This window comes from Amblyraja radiata, chromosome 3 (assembly GCF_010909765.2).
Source record: "Amblyraja radiata isolate CabotCenter1 chromosome 3, sAmbRad1.1.pri, whole genome shotgun sequence".
Lineage (NCBI taxonomy): Eukaryota > Metazoa > Chordata > Chondrichthyes > Rajiformes > Rajidae > Amblyraja > Amblyraja radiata.
The window spans coordinates 94,870,440-94,887,551 of NC_045958.1; the positions used below are offsets into that span (position 1 = coordinate 94,870,440).

The following is a 17,112-nucleotide window of genomic DNA, read 5'->3' on the forward strand; positions in this document are numbered from 1 at the left end:
CCTGCGGTGTTTGCAGAAACTATTTTAAGTTCTGTAATATAATTTAGCCCGAGGGAGCATTATTTTCTTTGTTAAAATAAATCGTTATTGTTTCAAATTTTGATTCATGTCTGAATACGATAACATACTTCCTCCCTTGGATGACTTCGGCAGTGAGCGAAGCATGGATTTGTTCCACGGCAATTAAAATCACAGATCTATAAAATCTTCAAGTAGTCACTCACGTGACTCCGAAGTAAAATAGTAAGATTAAACGAGAACTTACCAGTTTGAAGTTTGATCTTTATTTTATGAGGAGTTACATTGAGGGAATATGTGCCCTCCACGCCCACCCTCTATTATAAAGGTCAACTGGTATCCTAGTTCATCATATCTTACTATGTTTATTTCACTTACTATTACTGTGATTTCACACCGCTGCTTTGAAGAATGTCGCGCATGCATGCTGGCGGGGTCTTCACGTATTCCCTCAATGTAACTCCTCATAAAATAAAGATCAAACTTCAAACTGGTAAGTTCTCGTTTAATCTTACCATTAAAACTTATCATATTATGGTCACTACCTCCTAATGACTCATTTACCTCGAGTTCCCTTATCAAATCTGGTTCATTAAACAACACTAAATCCAGAATTGCCTTCTCTGTGTTAGGCTCCACTACAAGCTGCTCTAAGAATCCATCTCGGAGGCACTCCACAAACTCACTTTCTTGGGGTTCGGTACCAACCTGATTTTCCCAGTCTACCTGCATGTTGAAATCTCCCATAACTACCGTAGCATTACCTTTGCGACATGCCAATTTTAACTGTTGATTCAACTTGCGTGCATTCTCCAGGTTACTGTTTGGGGGCCTGTAGATAACTCCCATTAGGGTCTTTTTGCCCGTACAATTCCTCAGCTCTATCCATACTGACTCTACATCTCCTGATTCTATGTCACCCCTCGCAAGGGACTGAATTTGATTCCTTACCTCACCCCCTCTGCCCACCTGTCTGTCTTTTCGATAGGACGTATACCCCTGAATATTCAGTTCCCAGCCCTGGTCCTCGCAGCCATTTCTCTAATTCTCACAACATCATACTTGCCAATTTCTAACTGAGCCTCAAGCTAATCCACTTTATTCCTTATACTTCATGCATTCATATATAGAAACATAGAAACATAGAAAATAGGTGCAGAGTAGGCCATTCAGCCCTTCGAGCCTGCACTGCCATTCAATATGATCATGGCTGATCATCCAACTCAGTATCCTGTACCTGCCTTCTCTCCATACCCCCTGATCCCTTTAGCCACAAGGGCCACATCTAACTCCCTCTTAAATATAGCCAATGAACTGGCCTCAACTACCTTCTGTGGCAGAGAGTTCCAGAGATTCACCACTCTCTGTGTGAAAAATGTTTTTCTCATCTCGGTCCTAAAGGATTTCCCCTTTATCCTTAAACTGTGACCCCTTGTCCTGGACTTCCCCAACATCGGGAACAATCTTCCTGCATCTAGCCTGTCCAATCCCTTAAGAATTTTGTAAGTTTCTATAAGATCCCCCCTCAATCTTCTAAATTCTAGCGAGTACAAGCCGAGTCTATCCAGTCTTTCTTCATATGAAGGTCCTGACATCCCAGGATGTAATACTTTATAATATTATAATATTTGTAATATAATACTTTAAATCCATGAATCACCTCACCTTTCACATTGATTCCTATTTCACTTGGCCATACTCTCCTATCCCTTCGTGAGCTTTCTGCCCCCTTAATTCTGGTGTCTTTCTTAACTTTTCCTATACACTCTTTCCCTTTAACTCCATCCTTGTATTTCCAATTTGTCTCCTCCCCCCACTATTTAGTTTAAACCCACCCGTGTAGCAGTGGCAAACCTGCGTGCCAGAATACTGGTCACCCGCCTGTTAAGGTGCAACCCGTCCCTTTTGTACAATTCACCATTACCCCAAAACAGATCCCAGTGGTCTAAGAATCTAAATCCCTGCTCCCTGCACCAGCCCCTCAGCCACACATTCATATCCGCTATCTCTCTGTTCCTGTCCTCACCAGCACGAGGAACTGGAAGCAAACCGGAGATAACCACCCTGGGTGTCCTGCTTTTCAGCCTTCTTCCGAGCTCTCTGAGGGCACGCTGCAGAATGTCTTTCCCTCCCGAAGTCTTTTATGCCGACATGCACTACCACTTCCGGCTGCTCACTCTCACCCTTGAGGATGCTCTGCAATCGGTCTGTGACGTCCTGGATCCTGGCACCAGGAAGGCAACACAATATCCTTGAATCCCGGCTGTTGCCGCAGAAACCCCAGTCTGTACCTCTCACGATGGAGTCCCCGACTATCACGGCTCTGCCTGATGTCTGTCTCTTCGGCTTTGCTTCAGCACCACGGTTTGACTCGCAGACCTCTCCTCCGCTCAGAATGGCAGTGTCTTCTGTCTCGACAGCTTCCAAGCTTCCAAACATGTTTTCAAGAGGTACATCCCCCGGGGTCTCCTGTACTCCAAGCTTCCTTCCCTTCCTCATCATCACCCGCCTTCTCTCTTCTGGTACCTTCGGTGTAACGATCTCGCTGTAGGTCCTGTTCAGGAAACTCTTGTTTTCCTGGATTATCCTGAGGTCATCCAGTTGCCTCTACAGTGCCCCAACACGGTCCTTCAGGAGCTGAATCTGGACACACTTTCCACAGTTGTAGCAGCCAGAGGAACTAACAGTGTTCCTGACCTCCCATATCCTGCAAGCATCACACTGAATCAGCTTACCTGTCATTTCTTCACTGTGTCTCTCCAACTTTTGGCGTTGTCTCCTCACCTCAGCCTCCTTGCCGAAGAACCTCGAGCCAAAGACTCGCACTTTTCTCACAAGGCACTTCCCTCGACAAGGCCGCTCCCATAGAGCAAACCTTGCTTATATTGGCTGATAAATTGACTAATTTTCTAATTTACCGATTTGCCAATTAAATTCCTCAGCCAATCCCCGCACTCACTCTTTCACCTGCCGCTCCTCTGCCGACCTTGAAGGTATGTGTTGCAGGCTGGCCATGAGTTACCAAGTTCCGGCACCATCTTGCAACTTCCAAGTCTCTGAAAAGTCCAATCTTGGCCCAAGGAGATATGTAGTTTCTTATTGTCTCATTTTAAGGCCTGGTGTCCCGGCGGCACTGGATCGATGAAGTAAAGCTCTGCCTGGCCCAGCACGATGCCGTCAGCTCCTTCCACTGCCGATTCGTGCAGCTACCGCAGGCTGTGCTTGATCCACTCGCTCACCCGCCTCCCGCAGCCGCAGCTGCCTCCGCCAACACCAGTACCCGTGACCCCTGCAAATGTGGTGTCCATCGCTTCCAGCATAGGGATAGTCTTGCTGATACGTATACAAGAAATGTATTCCACTGTACACGTGACAATAAAGAAACGACCCATTGAACCGTTCCAGCAGGCGCCCCTCCACTGCCATGCCCTGAGGTCTCCATGTCCCCTTTTGCCGAGCCGATCATGGAACTCTCGGATACTCTCCGAGGGCTCAAAGGGACTAAGTTCACTGATGGTTCACAGCCAACGTTCTCCTTCACTTTCAAACACTGCCGTCTTGGTGAACATTTGTCCAGGTGAATTGTTAAGTTTAACCAGAGAAACTGAGAATGAGAAATTGTTCGGAAATATTTTCCAAATGTTGAGTGTACAACTCACCAAGCAGCGATGTAAACTGGGTATGAATGTCTGGGAAACTGGTTCAATGGTTCAATCGCACTTCATTGTCACATGTGCTACGACACTGAATTATTATTTTTTGCATACAATTCAGTAAAATCTAACTAGGGCGGCATGGTGGTGTAGCGGTACCTGAGACCCATGTTCGATCCTGACTATGGGTTCTGTCTGTACGGAGTTTGTACGTTCTCTCTGTGACCAACGTGGATTTTCTCAGTGATCTTCGGTTTCCTCCCACACTCCAAAGACGCACAGGTTTGTAGGTTGATTGGCTTGGTATGAATGTAAAATTGTCCCTAGACAATTTTTGTGACTGATCCTTCATTGTCTGACCACTTCTGTGTTTTCTTTAGTATATCTTTTATTCCCGACATACAGACAAAATCACAGCTCCTCCCAACTATAACTTTTTTGATGTATGTAGATCTGGAAAAAGAGGTGGAGGGGTTGCTGCTATATTTAAAAATGTATTTCAGGGGAAACAGATGTCACTTGGTGATTTTCCATCATTCGAATATCTTTGTGTTGTATTGAAATGTTCCCCCAGAGTTCTCCGATTAATTATTTAGAGGCCACCTAAATATTATGCAAATTTTTTCGATGACTTTACAGAATTATTGTCTAGCATCTCCACTGACTTTGACTGTTTAGTTATAACTGGTGATTTAAATTTTCATACTGATGATTTGAATGACAAGGGTGCAAAAGATTTTTTTACTATTTTAGACACATTTGAACTGTCTCAACATGTGAAAGAGGCTACTCATTGTAAGGGGCACACCCTGGACTTGATTATCACAAAGGGTCTCAATGCTTCTGATATTTTCGTGACTGATCCTTCATTGTCTGACCACTTCTGTGTTTTCTTTAATATATCTTTTATTCCCGACATACAGACAAAATCAAATACTGTCAAAAAACGGTATATAAATGAACATTCTAATGTACTCTTTAAAAATGCCATCTCCTTGTTACCACCTCTAAACCCATGTTCTGCTGATGATCTTGTAGATAACTTTAATTCCAAAATTGTGAAAGTTATAGATGTCATTGCACCTGTTACAGTTAAAACGATTTCTGGCAAGCAAAAGGCACCCTGGAGAAAAGCTGCTTTTGTAACAGCCCAGAAAAGAGAATGCCGGAAAGCTGAACGCATCTGGCAGAAAACAAAACTTCATATTCACCATGACATCTATAAAGAGAGCCTCCGTGCCTACAATTTAGACTTAAAAAGTGCTAGAGAAACATTTTTCTCCAATATCATTAACAACAACACTAATAAGGCAAAACCCCTATTTGCAACTGTTGACAGATTGACCAACCCCCCAACCCAAATACCACCTGAACTCCATTCCACGCAGAAATGCAATGAGTTTGCATTCTTTTATACTGATAAAATTGAAGGCATCAGACGTGCCATCAATATCTCCGCTTCAAACAAAAATGTTGGATCACCACCCTGTTTAGGCAAAAGTAACGTGGCAATGATGACATGCTTTAATGTCATACTCTAAAACTCTTGTGGAAACGGTGACACAACTAAGGCCATCCACCTGCTGCCTTGATGCTTTACCTACCAACTTCTTTTTTTCTATTTATTTATTTATTTATTTATTTATTAGAAGTAGACATATTATAAAATGTAGTTACATATTATAGTAAAAAAAAAAAAACTTTTCATACACATCAGTCATACATTATTAAAATTTTCCATTATCAATTACTTCTGCTTCTAGTATTTTTATTTTTTATAGAAAGCGAGAAAAAGAGAGGGTAGAAAGTTACAAATAAAAAAGAAAGCAAAAAAAACAAACAAAAAACAACACAACAGAAAAACAAGGGAGGTGGAATGGGTTACCTGTAATACATCAATGGAGATAGGTTCGTAGGTTATAAAGTATAGAGTATAGTTTTTCATCTGTTCCTGAGTTCAAGTTTCAGCTGGGTCCTCGTGCTGTGCCAATCTATCCCTTCAGATAGTTAATGAATGGAGCCCAACTTCTTTAAGAATGTTTTTGACTGCCTAGCAATAGACATACTGCAAATAGTTAACAGCTCTCTTCAATCAGGCAATTTCCCAAAAGCCTTGAAAACTGCAGTTATTAAACCTCTTTTAAAAAAGCGGAGCCTATATGCCTCTATTATTAACAACTATAGACCAATATCAAACCTATCTTTCATAAGTAAAATCATTGAGAAAGTTGTCCTCCAGCAACTTAATCACTTCCTGGCTTCAACTGGCTGCTACGACAACTTCCAGTCAGGATTTCGACCTCTTCATAGCACCGAGACCGCCCTTATTAAAGTTGTAAACGACATCCGTCTTAACACAGACTCTGGCAAAGTTTCAATATTAATGCTATTAGACCTCAGTGCTGCATTCGACACTGTTGATCACTCAATACTTTTGGACAGGTTGGAAAAATGGGTGGGGCTTTCAGGCACAGTCTTAAGTTGGTTCAGGTCATATCTACAAGATAGGAACTATTTTGTTTCCATTGGCGACTTTGTATCAGAACCAACCAACGTGACGTGTGGAGTCCCGCAAGGTTCGATCTTAGGGCCCTCTTTATTCAACATCTACATGCTCCCACTAGGGCAAATCATGCGAAATAATAATATTGACCACCACTGCTATGCCGATGACACTATCGTATGTAGCGCTATCACCAAATGACTATCGCCCCATAGATCTGCTGTGCCAGTGTATTGAGCAAGTCAAAGACTGGATGTGCCAAAATTTCCGCCAACTAAATAAGGACAAAACAGAGATAATTGTTTTTGATGCTAAAAAAGAAAGGCTTAAAGTAACCCAACACCTTCACTCTCTGTCCCTGAAAACTTCAAACAAAGCCAGAAATCTTGGGGTTATTATGGATTCAGATTTACATTTCGACAGTCACATCAAATCAGTAACAAAATCGGCCTACTATCACCTCAAAAACGCAGCAAGATTAAGAGGACTCATGTCAGCTCAAGACTTAGAAAAACTTGTACATGTCTTTATTACTAGTAGGCTAGATTATTGTAACGGTCTCCTTGCAGGTCTTCCGAAAAAAACTGTCAGGCAGCTACAGCTTGTTCAGAACGCTGTTGCTAGAGTTCTAACAAAGACCAAAAAATTTGAACACATTACACCAATTCTTAAATCCTTACATTGGCTCCCTGTATGTCAGAGAATTGATTTCAAAATCCTGCTGCTCACCTATAAATCACTACATGGTTTAGGACCAAAGTATATCACAGACATGCTTCCACTATATAAGCCTTCTAGACCGCTAAGATCTTCTGAAACCAATCTGTTAGTGATTCCCAGAGTAAATACAAAACATGGGAAAGCAGGATTTAGTTACTATGCAACAAATAGCTGAAATAAACTTCCTGATGATTTAAGACTTGCCTCAACTTTGACCACTTTTAAAAAAGACTGAAAACTTTTATGTTTACTTTAGCTTTCAGCTAAATCTTAACTACATTGCACTTTTAACTTTTGCACTTTTTAGAATGCATTTTTAATTTTGCTTTTATTTTATTTTAATTCTTCTATTTTATTTCATTTTATTATTTCATTTTATTGTATGACATGTTTTTATGTGAAGCACTTTGAGTCTGCCTCGTGTATGAAATGTGCTATATAAATAAAGTTGCCTTGCCTTGCCTAGTGTGTGTAGGCTGGTGTTAATGTGTGGGGATCGCTGATCGGTGCGGACTTAGTCGGCTAAAGAGCCTGTTTCCATGCTGGATCTCTAAACTAAACTAAACTAAATCTAAACCTAAGCACAATCATAGAGTCATAGAGTGATATAGTGTGGAAACAGGTCCTCGGCCCAACTTGCCCACACCGGCCAACAATGTCCCAGCTACACTAGTCCCACTTGCCTGCGCTTCGTCCATATCCCTCTGAACCTGTCCAATCATACGCAAGTACAAGAGTGTAAGGATAGTACATTACACTGAGGCAGTTCACAAGGGCCACCATATTTCCAGCATGTCTTGTATTCTTCAAGTTCCAGAGTTCTAAAAAATGTCAAGAAAGGACTCCATAACCACAGGTATGAAACTGCTCAGTGTGCTTACATACAGTAACCAAAACTTAATACTCAAAACCTGAAGTTTCTGCTCTATGTCTTTCTCTTTCAAGCTGGTGAGTGTTTGCAGCATTTCCTGGTTTTAGCATTGGTTTTCTACTGTTTGTTCAGCCAGCTCACACTTCCCATTGAGATATTTGTTTGCAGGATTATCATGAGCTAATTGACACGAATCCTCACTCTCAGATCTTTCCGGAAATAGCAAGACTGCAGATTCTATAAATCTGATTGTAAACACTGCAGAAATACCATCATAAACAACAAAAGTGATCAACTTGTCAGCAATATAACTTTACTGGACCAATTATAATTAGCTCACTTTACTGGACCAAAAAAAGATTGATGGTGATTCAGAAATTGAATAAAACACAAAGTGCTGGAGGAACTCAGTGGGTTAGGCAGCATCTGTGGAGGGAATAGACAGGCCTCTTTTCAGGTCAGGATCCTTCTTTAGAAATTGAATATACTGGTGACAGTACTGTGGATTCATGATTAGAATCTGCTTACTTGATGCTCATAGACAGTATTTAGATATACATGGAATGGAGTGATATGGATAATGTGCAGCCAGATTTGGTCCTGGCATCATGTTCTGCACAGACACTGTGGGCCGAGAGCCTGTTCTTGAACTTTACTCTTCAATGTTCTACTAGAAACTCATTTTCTCTCCACAAATGCTAACAGATCTATAGTGTATTTTCAGCAATTTTTGTTTTTATTCCAGGTGGGGGAGGGGGGGAAGAGGGGGGGGGGGAGAGGAGGGGTGAGGTGGGGAGAGGAGAGGGGGGGGGGAGAGGAGAGGGGGGAGAGGAGAGGGGGGGAGAGGAGAAGGGGGGGAGAGGAGAGGGGGAGAGGAGAGGTGAGGGGGGGAGAGGAGAGGGGGGATAGGAGAGGGGGGAGAGGAGAGGGGGGGAGAGGAGAGGGGGGGAGAGGAGAGGGAGGAGAGGAGGGGGGAGAGGAGAGGGAGAGAGGGGGGGGAGAGGGGGGGAGGAGGGGTGAGGGGGGAGAGGAGAGGGGGGGAGAGGAGAGGGGTGGAGAGGATAGGGGGGGAAGAGAGGAAGGGGGAAGGGAAGGAGAGGGGCGGCGAGGAGAGGGTTTAGAGGAGAAGGGGAGGAGGTGTGTAGGGGTGAGTGGGGAGAGGAGGGGGAGAGGAGGGGGAGAGGACGAGGCCAGAGGAGAAGGCAAGGCGGGTAGAGCCGAAGAGGAGAGGGGGAGAGGGAGAGGGGGTGGAGAGGAGAGGGGATGAGGAGATGGTGAGGGGGGAGAGCGACGAAGGGGGGAGAGGAGAGGGTGGGGATAGGAGAGGGGGAAGGGAAGAGGGGGGAGGAGAGGAAAGGGGCTGAGGAGAGGAAAGGGGGGAGGAGGAGGAAAGGGGGGGAGAGGAGAGGATCGAGGGGGGGAGAGGAGGGGGAGAGGAGAGGGGGGGAGAGAGGAGAGGATGGGAGAGGAGGGGATGAGGTGGGGAGAGGACGGGAGAGGAGAGGGGAGAGGAGAGGAACGAGGGGGGACTAGGAGAGGGGGGGATAGGAGAGGGGGAGGGGAGAGGGGGGGGAGAGGGGGGGAGGAGAGGAAAGGGGGGAGGAGAGGAAAGGGGGGAGAGGAGAGGAGAGGGGGGAGAGGAGAGGGGGAGAGGAGAGGGGGGGAGAGAGGAGAGGGGGGGAGAGAGGAGAGGGGGAGAGGAGGGGTGAGGTGGGGAGAGGAGGGGAGAGGAGAGGGGGGAGGAGAGGGGGGAGGAGAGGAAGGGGGGAGAGGAGAGGAGAGGGGGGAGAGGAGAGGGGGGAGAGGAGGGGGGGGAGAGGGGGCGGGAGAGGAGGGGGGAGAGGAGAGGGGGAGGAGAGGAGAGGGGGGGGGGAGAGGAGGGGGGAGAGGAGAGGGGGGAGAGGAGAGGGGGAGAGGAGAGGGGAGGTGGGGAGAGGAGGGGAGAGGAGAGGGGAGGTGGGGAGAGGAGGGGGGTGGAGAGGAAAGGGGGGGAGAGGAGAGGAAAGGTGTGGGAGAGGAGAGGGGGGGGAGAGGAGAGGGGGGGGGGAGAGGAGAGGGGGGGGAGAGGGGGCAGGAGAGGAGGGGGAGAGGAGAGGGAGAGAGGGGGGGGGGAGGGGGGGAGGAGGGGTGAGGGGGGAGAGGGGGGGAGAGGAGAGGGGGGGAGAGGAGAGGGGGGCAGAGGAAAGGGGGGGAGAGGAGAGGGGGGGGGAGAGGAGAGGGGGGGGGAGAGGAGAGGGGGGGGAGAGGAGAGGGGGGGGAGAGGAGAGGGGGGGAGAGGGGGCGGGAGAGAAGGGGGGAGAGGAGAGGGAGAGAGGGGGGTGAGGGGGGGAGAGGAGAGGGGGAGAGGAGAGGAAAGGGGGGGAGGGGAGAGGGGGAGGAGAGGAAAGGGGGGAGAGGAGAGGAGAGCGGGGAGAGGGGAGGAGAGAGGGGGAGCGGAGAGGGGGAGAGGTGGAGGGGAGAGGGGGGAGGGGAGAGGGGGAGAGGAGAGGAGAGGGGGGGGAGAGAGGAGAGGGGGGAGAGGAGGGGTGAGGTGGGGAGAGGAGAGGAGAGGGTGGGAGGAGAGGAGGGGGGAGAGGAGAGGGGGGGAGAGGAGAGGGGGGAGAGAGGGGAGGGGGGGGGGGAGAGGAGGGAGGGGAGGGGGGGGGGGGAGAGGGGGGGGAGAGGAAAGGGGGGAAGAACATGAAAAAACATTTTAGAACCAAAAAAGACACATTCTGCAAACATTGTAGAACCAAAAGAGACACTTTTTGCAAACATTTTAGAACCAATAGACACATTTTGCAAACATTTTAGAACCAATAGACACATTCTGCAAGCATTTTAGAACCACTAAGGACACTTACATTTGAGTGGACATGTGTTCAGTGTTATTCACAGCTCAGAGAAACGTGACCCTCTACCTTCCTCCATCTTGAAGAGAATGTGAGGCACACCACTTCCTGGTTTTATAGTCCCTCCCCCCTGCCGCCAGCAGGGGCAGCAGACAGAATGGGGAATTTTGTAAAAACATTAATATCTCTGTCATTTTTCATAGACGGGAAAAATCCTTGGCACACGTAGGGCGGAGGGGGGCTCTGAGCAAGGTAGCCAAAAATGACGGCCGTAGGTGGCGGCGTTCTCTCGGAAATCTCAGCACAGATGGCCAAAACCGGTCAAGAACAGACTTTTAGTAATATAGATTACCTGCCTCAACTACCTCCTCTGGCAGCTCATTCTGTATACCCACCTCCCTCTGTTTGAAAAAGTTGTCCCTCAGATTTGTATTAAATCTTTTCCCTCTCACCTTAAATCTGTGTCCTCTGGTTGTTGAATCCCCTACTCTATATAAAAGCCTTTGTTCATCTACCATATCTATTTCAGATGTGGCCTGACCCGCTGAGTTCCTCCAGATGAAATAGATGTAGATTCTGAATAATAATATGAAAAAGATTAATCATTTATAAATCATTAATTTACAAATTGTAGTTTAATATGCATATTGTCTTTGTTTTCTGCTGAGGATATGTATTACATTAGAATGAAGACGAGGAGGAATTTCTTTTGCCAGAGGGTGGCTAATTCATTGCCGCAGATGGTGGTGGAGGCCAAGTCATTGGTATTTTTAAAGCAGAGATTGATAGATTCTTGATTAGTAAAGGCGTCAAATGTTATAGGGAGAAGGCAGGAGAATGGGGTTGAGAGAAAAAAATAGATCTGCAATGACTAATGAACATTTCTGCTGTAAATCTATAGTGACATGCAGAAGAAGCATGCTAGGGAGAGTCAGAACAATTCGAGTCACAAACATCCTTGGCTTACAATGGAACGATCTGCCTCTCCACATTAAACAGGCCTCTTCTCTGTCTGTTTTTAAATCACTTCTTAAAACCCATCTCTTCTCCGTGGCCTTTGATACCCAGTAAGATGTCGACTTTATTTACTTGATTTAATTTCTTATTTTGATTGCTTTTATTGCGTGGCTATTATTTTTACTCATGTTTTATGTCTTTTAATTTATTGTTGTATTTCATATGTAATTTTTGCGCCTTATGTGAGCTGTTATGTTATGTTCTGTTATGTTGTCTGTTTATGATGTCTTGTTTATTCTTCTGTACTGCACTTTGGTCAACATTGGTTGTTTTAAAGTGCTTAACAAATAAAGTTGGATTGGATTGGATTACAATCATTCATTCAGATATCAGGATTTAATAAAATACTAGACTAAGTGGGACCCGTTGGGTCCCAGCTTCACATAGGAGGGCTGGTCATCCAATGCAATATTCTACCTCTCCACCAATTCTAATATTGGTGGCCAGTTGGGGGGGCGCTAGTATGGCTGTTGTTGGCTGAAGGGACTGGTTTCCAGAGGGCTAGTATGCAAATTGTGCGCCAAATGGATTCTTGGGCTGGCGTCTCAGTCAATCAAGCCTGTTGTGCTGGCAACTCACTCACTCACGGCTGGTGGGCTGGTAGTTGACTCACGGCTAATCCTTGAAATTCTATTTCAAGCAGGGTATAAGGCCACCAACTTCAAGTGCAGTTTCTTACCACTTCTAGCAGGGTGCAAGGCCACCAAATTCAAGTGCAGTTTCATACCATTTGAAGTAGGGTGCAAAGCCACTAAAGACAGCGAGTCGTGACCTCTCCCTCCTCCATCTTGCAGAGACTGAGCCACACCCACATTTCCGGGTTTTATAACCCCTCCCCCCCCCACCGGAAAAGGTGTGGCTTTCATGGAGTGATTGACAGGAGAGAGATTCTCAACATTTAAAAAAGAACTAATAACACTTTTATTTTTCATTGATGGGAAGAATTCTCTGCACCTGCTCAGCGGAGGGGGGACTGAGTAAGATGGCCAAAAATCACAGCTGTAAGTGGTAGCGTTTTATCTAAAATCAATATACAGTGCAAACAGGAAGTGCATTTGCAGTAGTGCCTTTTAACTTCAAGCCAAAGCTCCCAAGCCTCCATTTGCAGTAAGTAGTGCCTTTCAACTTCAAGTCAAAGCTCCCAAGCCACCATTTGCAGTAAGTAGTGCCTTTCAACTTCATGCCACACCCAAGCCACACCCAAGCCATCATTTGCAGTAAGTAGTGCCTTTCAACTTCAAAGCTCCCAAGCCACCATTTGCAGTAAGTGGTGTCTTTCAACTTCAAGCCACACCCAAGCCATCATTTGCAGTAAGTGGTGTCTTTCAACTTCAAGCCACACCCAAGCCACACCCAAGCCACCATTTGCAGTAAGTAGTGCCTTTCAACTTCAAGCCAAAGCAACCAAGCCACCATTTGCAGTAAGTAGTGCCTTTCAACTTCAAGCCAAAGCAACCAAGCCACCATTTGCTGTAATAGTGCCTTTCAACTTCAAGCCAAAGCTCCCAAGCCTCCATTTGCTGTAAGTAGTGCATTTCAACTTCAAGTCAAAGCTCCCAAGCCACCATTTGCAGTAAGTAGTGGTTTCAACTTCATGCCACCATTTGCAGTAAGTAGTGTCTTTCAACTTCAAGCCACACCCAAGCCATCATTTGCAGTAAGTAGTGCCTTTCAACTTCAAAGCTCCCAAGCCACCATTTGCAGTAAGTAGTGTTATTTCAACTTCAAGCCACACCCAAACCATCATTTGCAGGAAGTGGTGTCTTTCAACTCCAAGCCACACCCAAGATACCATTTGCAGTAAGTAGTGCCTTTTAACTTCAAGCCAAAGCAACCAAGCCACCATTTGCAGTAATAGTGCCTTTCAACTTCAAGCCAAAGCAACCAAGCCACCATTTGCAGGAAGTAGTGCCTTTCAACTTGGTCAAAGCTCCCAAGCCACCATTTGCAGTAAGTAGTGCCTTTCAACTTCAAGCCAAAGCAACCAAGCCACCATTTGCTGTAATAGTGCCTTTCAACTTCAAGCCAAAGCAACCAAGCCACCATTTGCAGTAATAGTGCCTTTCAACTTCAAACCAAAGCTCCCAAGCCACCATTTGCAGTAAGTAGTGCTTTCAACTTCAAGCCAAAGCACCCAAGCCGCCATTTGCAGTAAGTAGTGCCTTTCAACTTCATGCCACCATTTGCAGTAAGCAATGCCTTTCAACTTCAAGCCAATGCACCCACGCCTCCATTTGCAGTAAGTAGTGCCTTTCAGCTTCAAGCCACACCCACGCCCCCCATTTGCAGGAAGTAGTGCCTTTCAACTTCAAGCCAAAGCAACCAATCCACCATTTGCAGTAAGTAGTGCATTTCAACTTCATGCCACCATTTTCTGTAAGTGGTGTCTTTCAACTCCAAGCCACACCCAAGCCACCATTTGCAGTAAGTAGTGCCTTTCAACTTCAAGCCAAAGCAACCAAGCCACCATTTGCAGTAATAGTGCCTTTCAACTTCAAGCCAATGCACCCACGCCCCCTATTTGCAGGAAGTATTGCCTTTCAACTTCAAGCCACAATTTGCAGTAAGTAGTGCCTTTCAACTTCAAGTCAAAGCTCCCAAGCCACCATTTGCAGTAATAGTGCCTTTCAACTTCAAGCCAAAGCAACCAAGCCTCATTTGCAGTAAGTAGTGCCTTTCAACTTCAAGCCAAAGCAACCAAGCCACCATTTGCAGTAATAGTGCCTTTCAACTTCAAGCCAAAGCTCCTAAGCCACCATTTGCAGTAAGTAGTGCCTTTCAACTTCATGCAACCATTTGCAGTAAGTGGTGTCTTTCAACTTCAAGCCACACCCAAGCCATCATTTGCAGTAAGTGGTGTCTTTCTCAACTTTTCCAGTGTATTTTGCGGCGGCACAGTGACGCAGCTGGCAGTGCTGCTGCCTCAAAGCATCAGAGACCCGGGTTTGATCCTGACCTTGGTGCTGTCTTTGTGGAGTTTGTATATTCTTCCTGTGACCACGTCAGTTTCCTCCGGGTGCTCTGAAAAGTATCATCAATATTGTAATGTTTCACTTATATCTTGCCTTGAACTCAGATTTCCAGCTTAAGGAAACAATGCCAAGTTGGTTATTAGGTAAAACACAAAGTGTTGGAGAAACTCAGTGGGTCAGGCAGCACCTGTGGAGAGAATGGATATGTGGGATTTTGGGTCAGGATCCTTCTTCAGATGGATTAACCAGATTCCAGCATCAGTGGTTTCATCTACTTCCTTTGGACTGTTATGTAGTTGTATTTAGTTTCAAACATTTATTCTGTGGTGAAAGTTACCCAAGGGATAATTGTAATATTTAAACTATACATTGAATTAACACAGGTTGAGTGTAAACCCTGAGATTTCATTTTCAGGTAAGTGGAACCAGGAAATGGAAGAGTTATCTACAGATGGAGAAAATGTGAGGAAGGGAGGAACAGTCAAAAGGTTTCGGGATGTAGAATATTGGAATGCGATGGAAAGGTACAATTACTCTTTTAACTGTTTTTTAACTGGGAATAGTTTAAGGAAGGATCGTAGAGTTGTACTGTATAGAAGTAGCCCCAGCATAGAAATACAGGTGTTTAGTTTAGTTTTGAGATGCAGATGGAAACAGGCCTTTCGGCTCAACTCATCCATGCCCACCAAGATTCTCCATCTAAGCTAGCCTGATTTGCCTGTGTTTGAACCATAGCCCGCTAAATCTTTCCTGTCCACATATCTGTCCAAATGGCTTTTAAATATTGTTATTGTTATATGCCTGAGGTTAATTTCTCCAGAAGAGTGTCATGAGCGGAGGTTAGTTATATATACCGTACGAATGTGTCATTTACAAAATGGTCATTTACAGCAATGTGATCAATTGTAAGGAAAGTTATTGAACTATCTGCACGTATGGCGACTGCAGCTTTGTCATTCAATATAGTGTGAGAAAAGCCACTGTTTGGCTTATTTTGTGTTTTTCAGGGAAGAGGCAAACTGTGCTGCATTCCAGCCTGGTAATGTGACAAGGAGGATGGTTGACACATTCCACACAGAAGCTTACACTGAGAATCAGACAGAGCGATGTTGCACAGATAGAGTTGCCAGTACATTTCAATCTGGTGTCCATTCAGCACAGAGTTTCCGAGCAACCAGCTGTCATCTGCAAGTGGGTGTGTATTCCATCTTGTTCTTTCTTATTCTTGCAATCTTTTAATGTCAACAGTCACATAGCAAGAAAAAATATGAAAGAAAGTGTAGGAAGGAACTGCTGATACTGGTCTATACTGAAGACAGACACAAAATGCTGGAGTAACTCAGTGGATCAGGCAGCATCTGTGCAGAAAAGGAATAGGTGACATTTAGGTTTGCAACAACATAGGTGGGAAGGGATTGGACAGGGGGGAATAGGATGAAATCAAGGTATGTGGAAATTATTTCAGTGGGGCAGGCCAAGCAGAAACAATGGGTCTGCCAGGGTCCAAAGAAGGGTTCCGACCTGAAAAGTCACCTATTCCTTTTCTCCTCCTATCCCACTTAGGCGTTTTTTTTCTGCGACAGCTGGAAAATAGGCTGTCGCCACATGGTCGCGGGGTGACGCTGTATTGTCGTGAGTTGTCTCCTCAAGTGTCGTAACTTTTTTCTTGTCGCCGCTGGATTTTGAAATGTTCAAAACCTTTTGGCGACAGTGGGCTTGACGTTGCCTGTCTTCTCCTGTTGTAGGTACTGTCGTAGGTGTCGCCAGGATGATGCCAGGTGAAGTTGGTTGTCGCCGGGTGCTAACTTCGGTGAATTCCATTGGCGACCACCTACATCAACCGGCGACAGGTATGTCTTCAGTTGTCGCCAACAAGGTCGTTGCTTGTCGTAGATTGTCGCGGGTGGACGTAGGTTGACTTTGGTTGTCGTAGGTTGTCGCCTGTGTGGTGGTTGGTTGTTTTAGGTGTGGTCGTAGGTGGACGTCCTAAGTCGCGACGATTGGGTCGCCGGTTGTCGGTAGCTTGCCGTAGCTTGACTTCGACTAGGTGGTAGGTTGTCGTAGACATTGTCGTAGGGGGGTCCAGTCGCCGCTTTTTCGGTGACCTACTGCGACTGTGACAGTCGCTGAAAAAATCACCTAAGTGGGACAGGCCTTTTACTTCAGCATTTTGTGTCAATCTTTGATAAATTTTTAATTTGGGTTTTTCAGTATTGGGATTAAAAAATATGCATATTTGCATTACCCTTGATTGATGTAGCATTTTCCCACTTTAAATTAAATCATTAATTGTGGGGTGAACTAGAAATACTCGATGTGCCAAAGGGCCTGTTTCTATGCTGGATTTCTAAACTGAAGTAAATGAAATGTGCTGGCAGGTAAATTGATTCCTGTGAATCAACCCTTCGTTTAGGTAAGGTGGTAGAAGAAGAGATCAAAGGGACAATCAATCAGTACACGAGAGAATAAATTGCATGGTACAAACTCAAGAAGCAGAGGATTGCAATTGATGGGAGTGCTGTGTTGG

At 45.4% G+C, this 17,112-nt stretch overlaps 1 long non-coding RNA gene across 1 annotated transcript; it reads right to left on the reverse strand.

Annotated features, from left to right (window-relative positions):
- Nucleotides 1-2,211: 2,211 nt before the first annotated feature.
- On the reverse strand, nucleotides 2,212-16,156 carry LOC116971311. Its single transcript, XR_004411465.1, has 3 exons — nucleotides 16,145-16,156; nucleotides 7,574-7,582; nucleotides 2,212-2,341 (listed from the first exon to the last, which is right to left on the reverse strand). It is a non-coding gene; the product is annotated as an uncharacterized LOC116971311 (long non-coding RNA).
- Nucleotides 16,157-17,112: the final 956 nt, after the last annotated feature.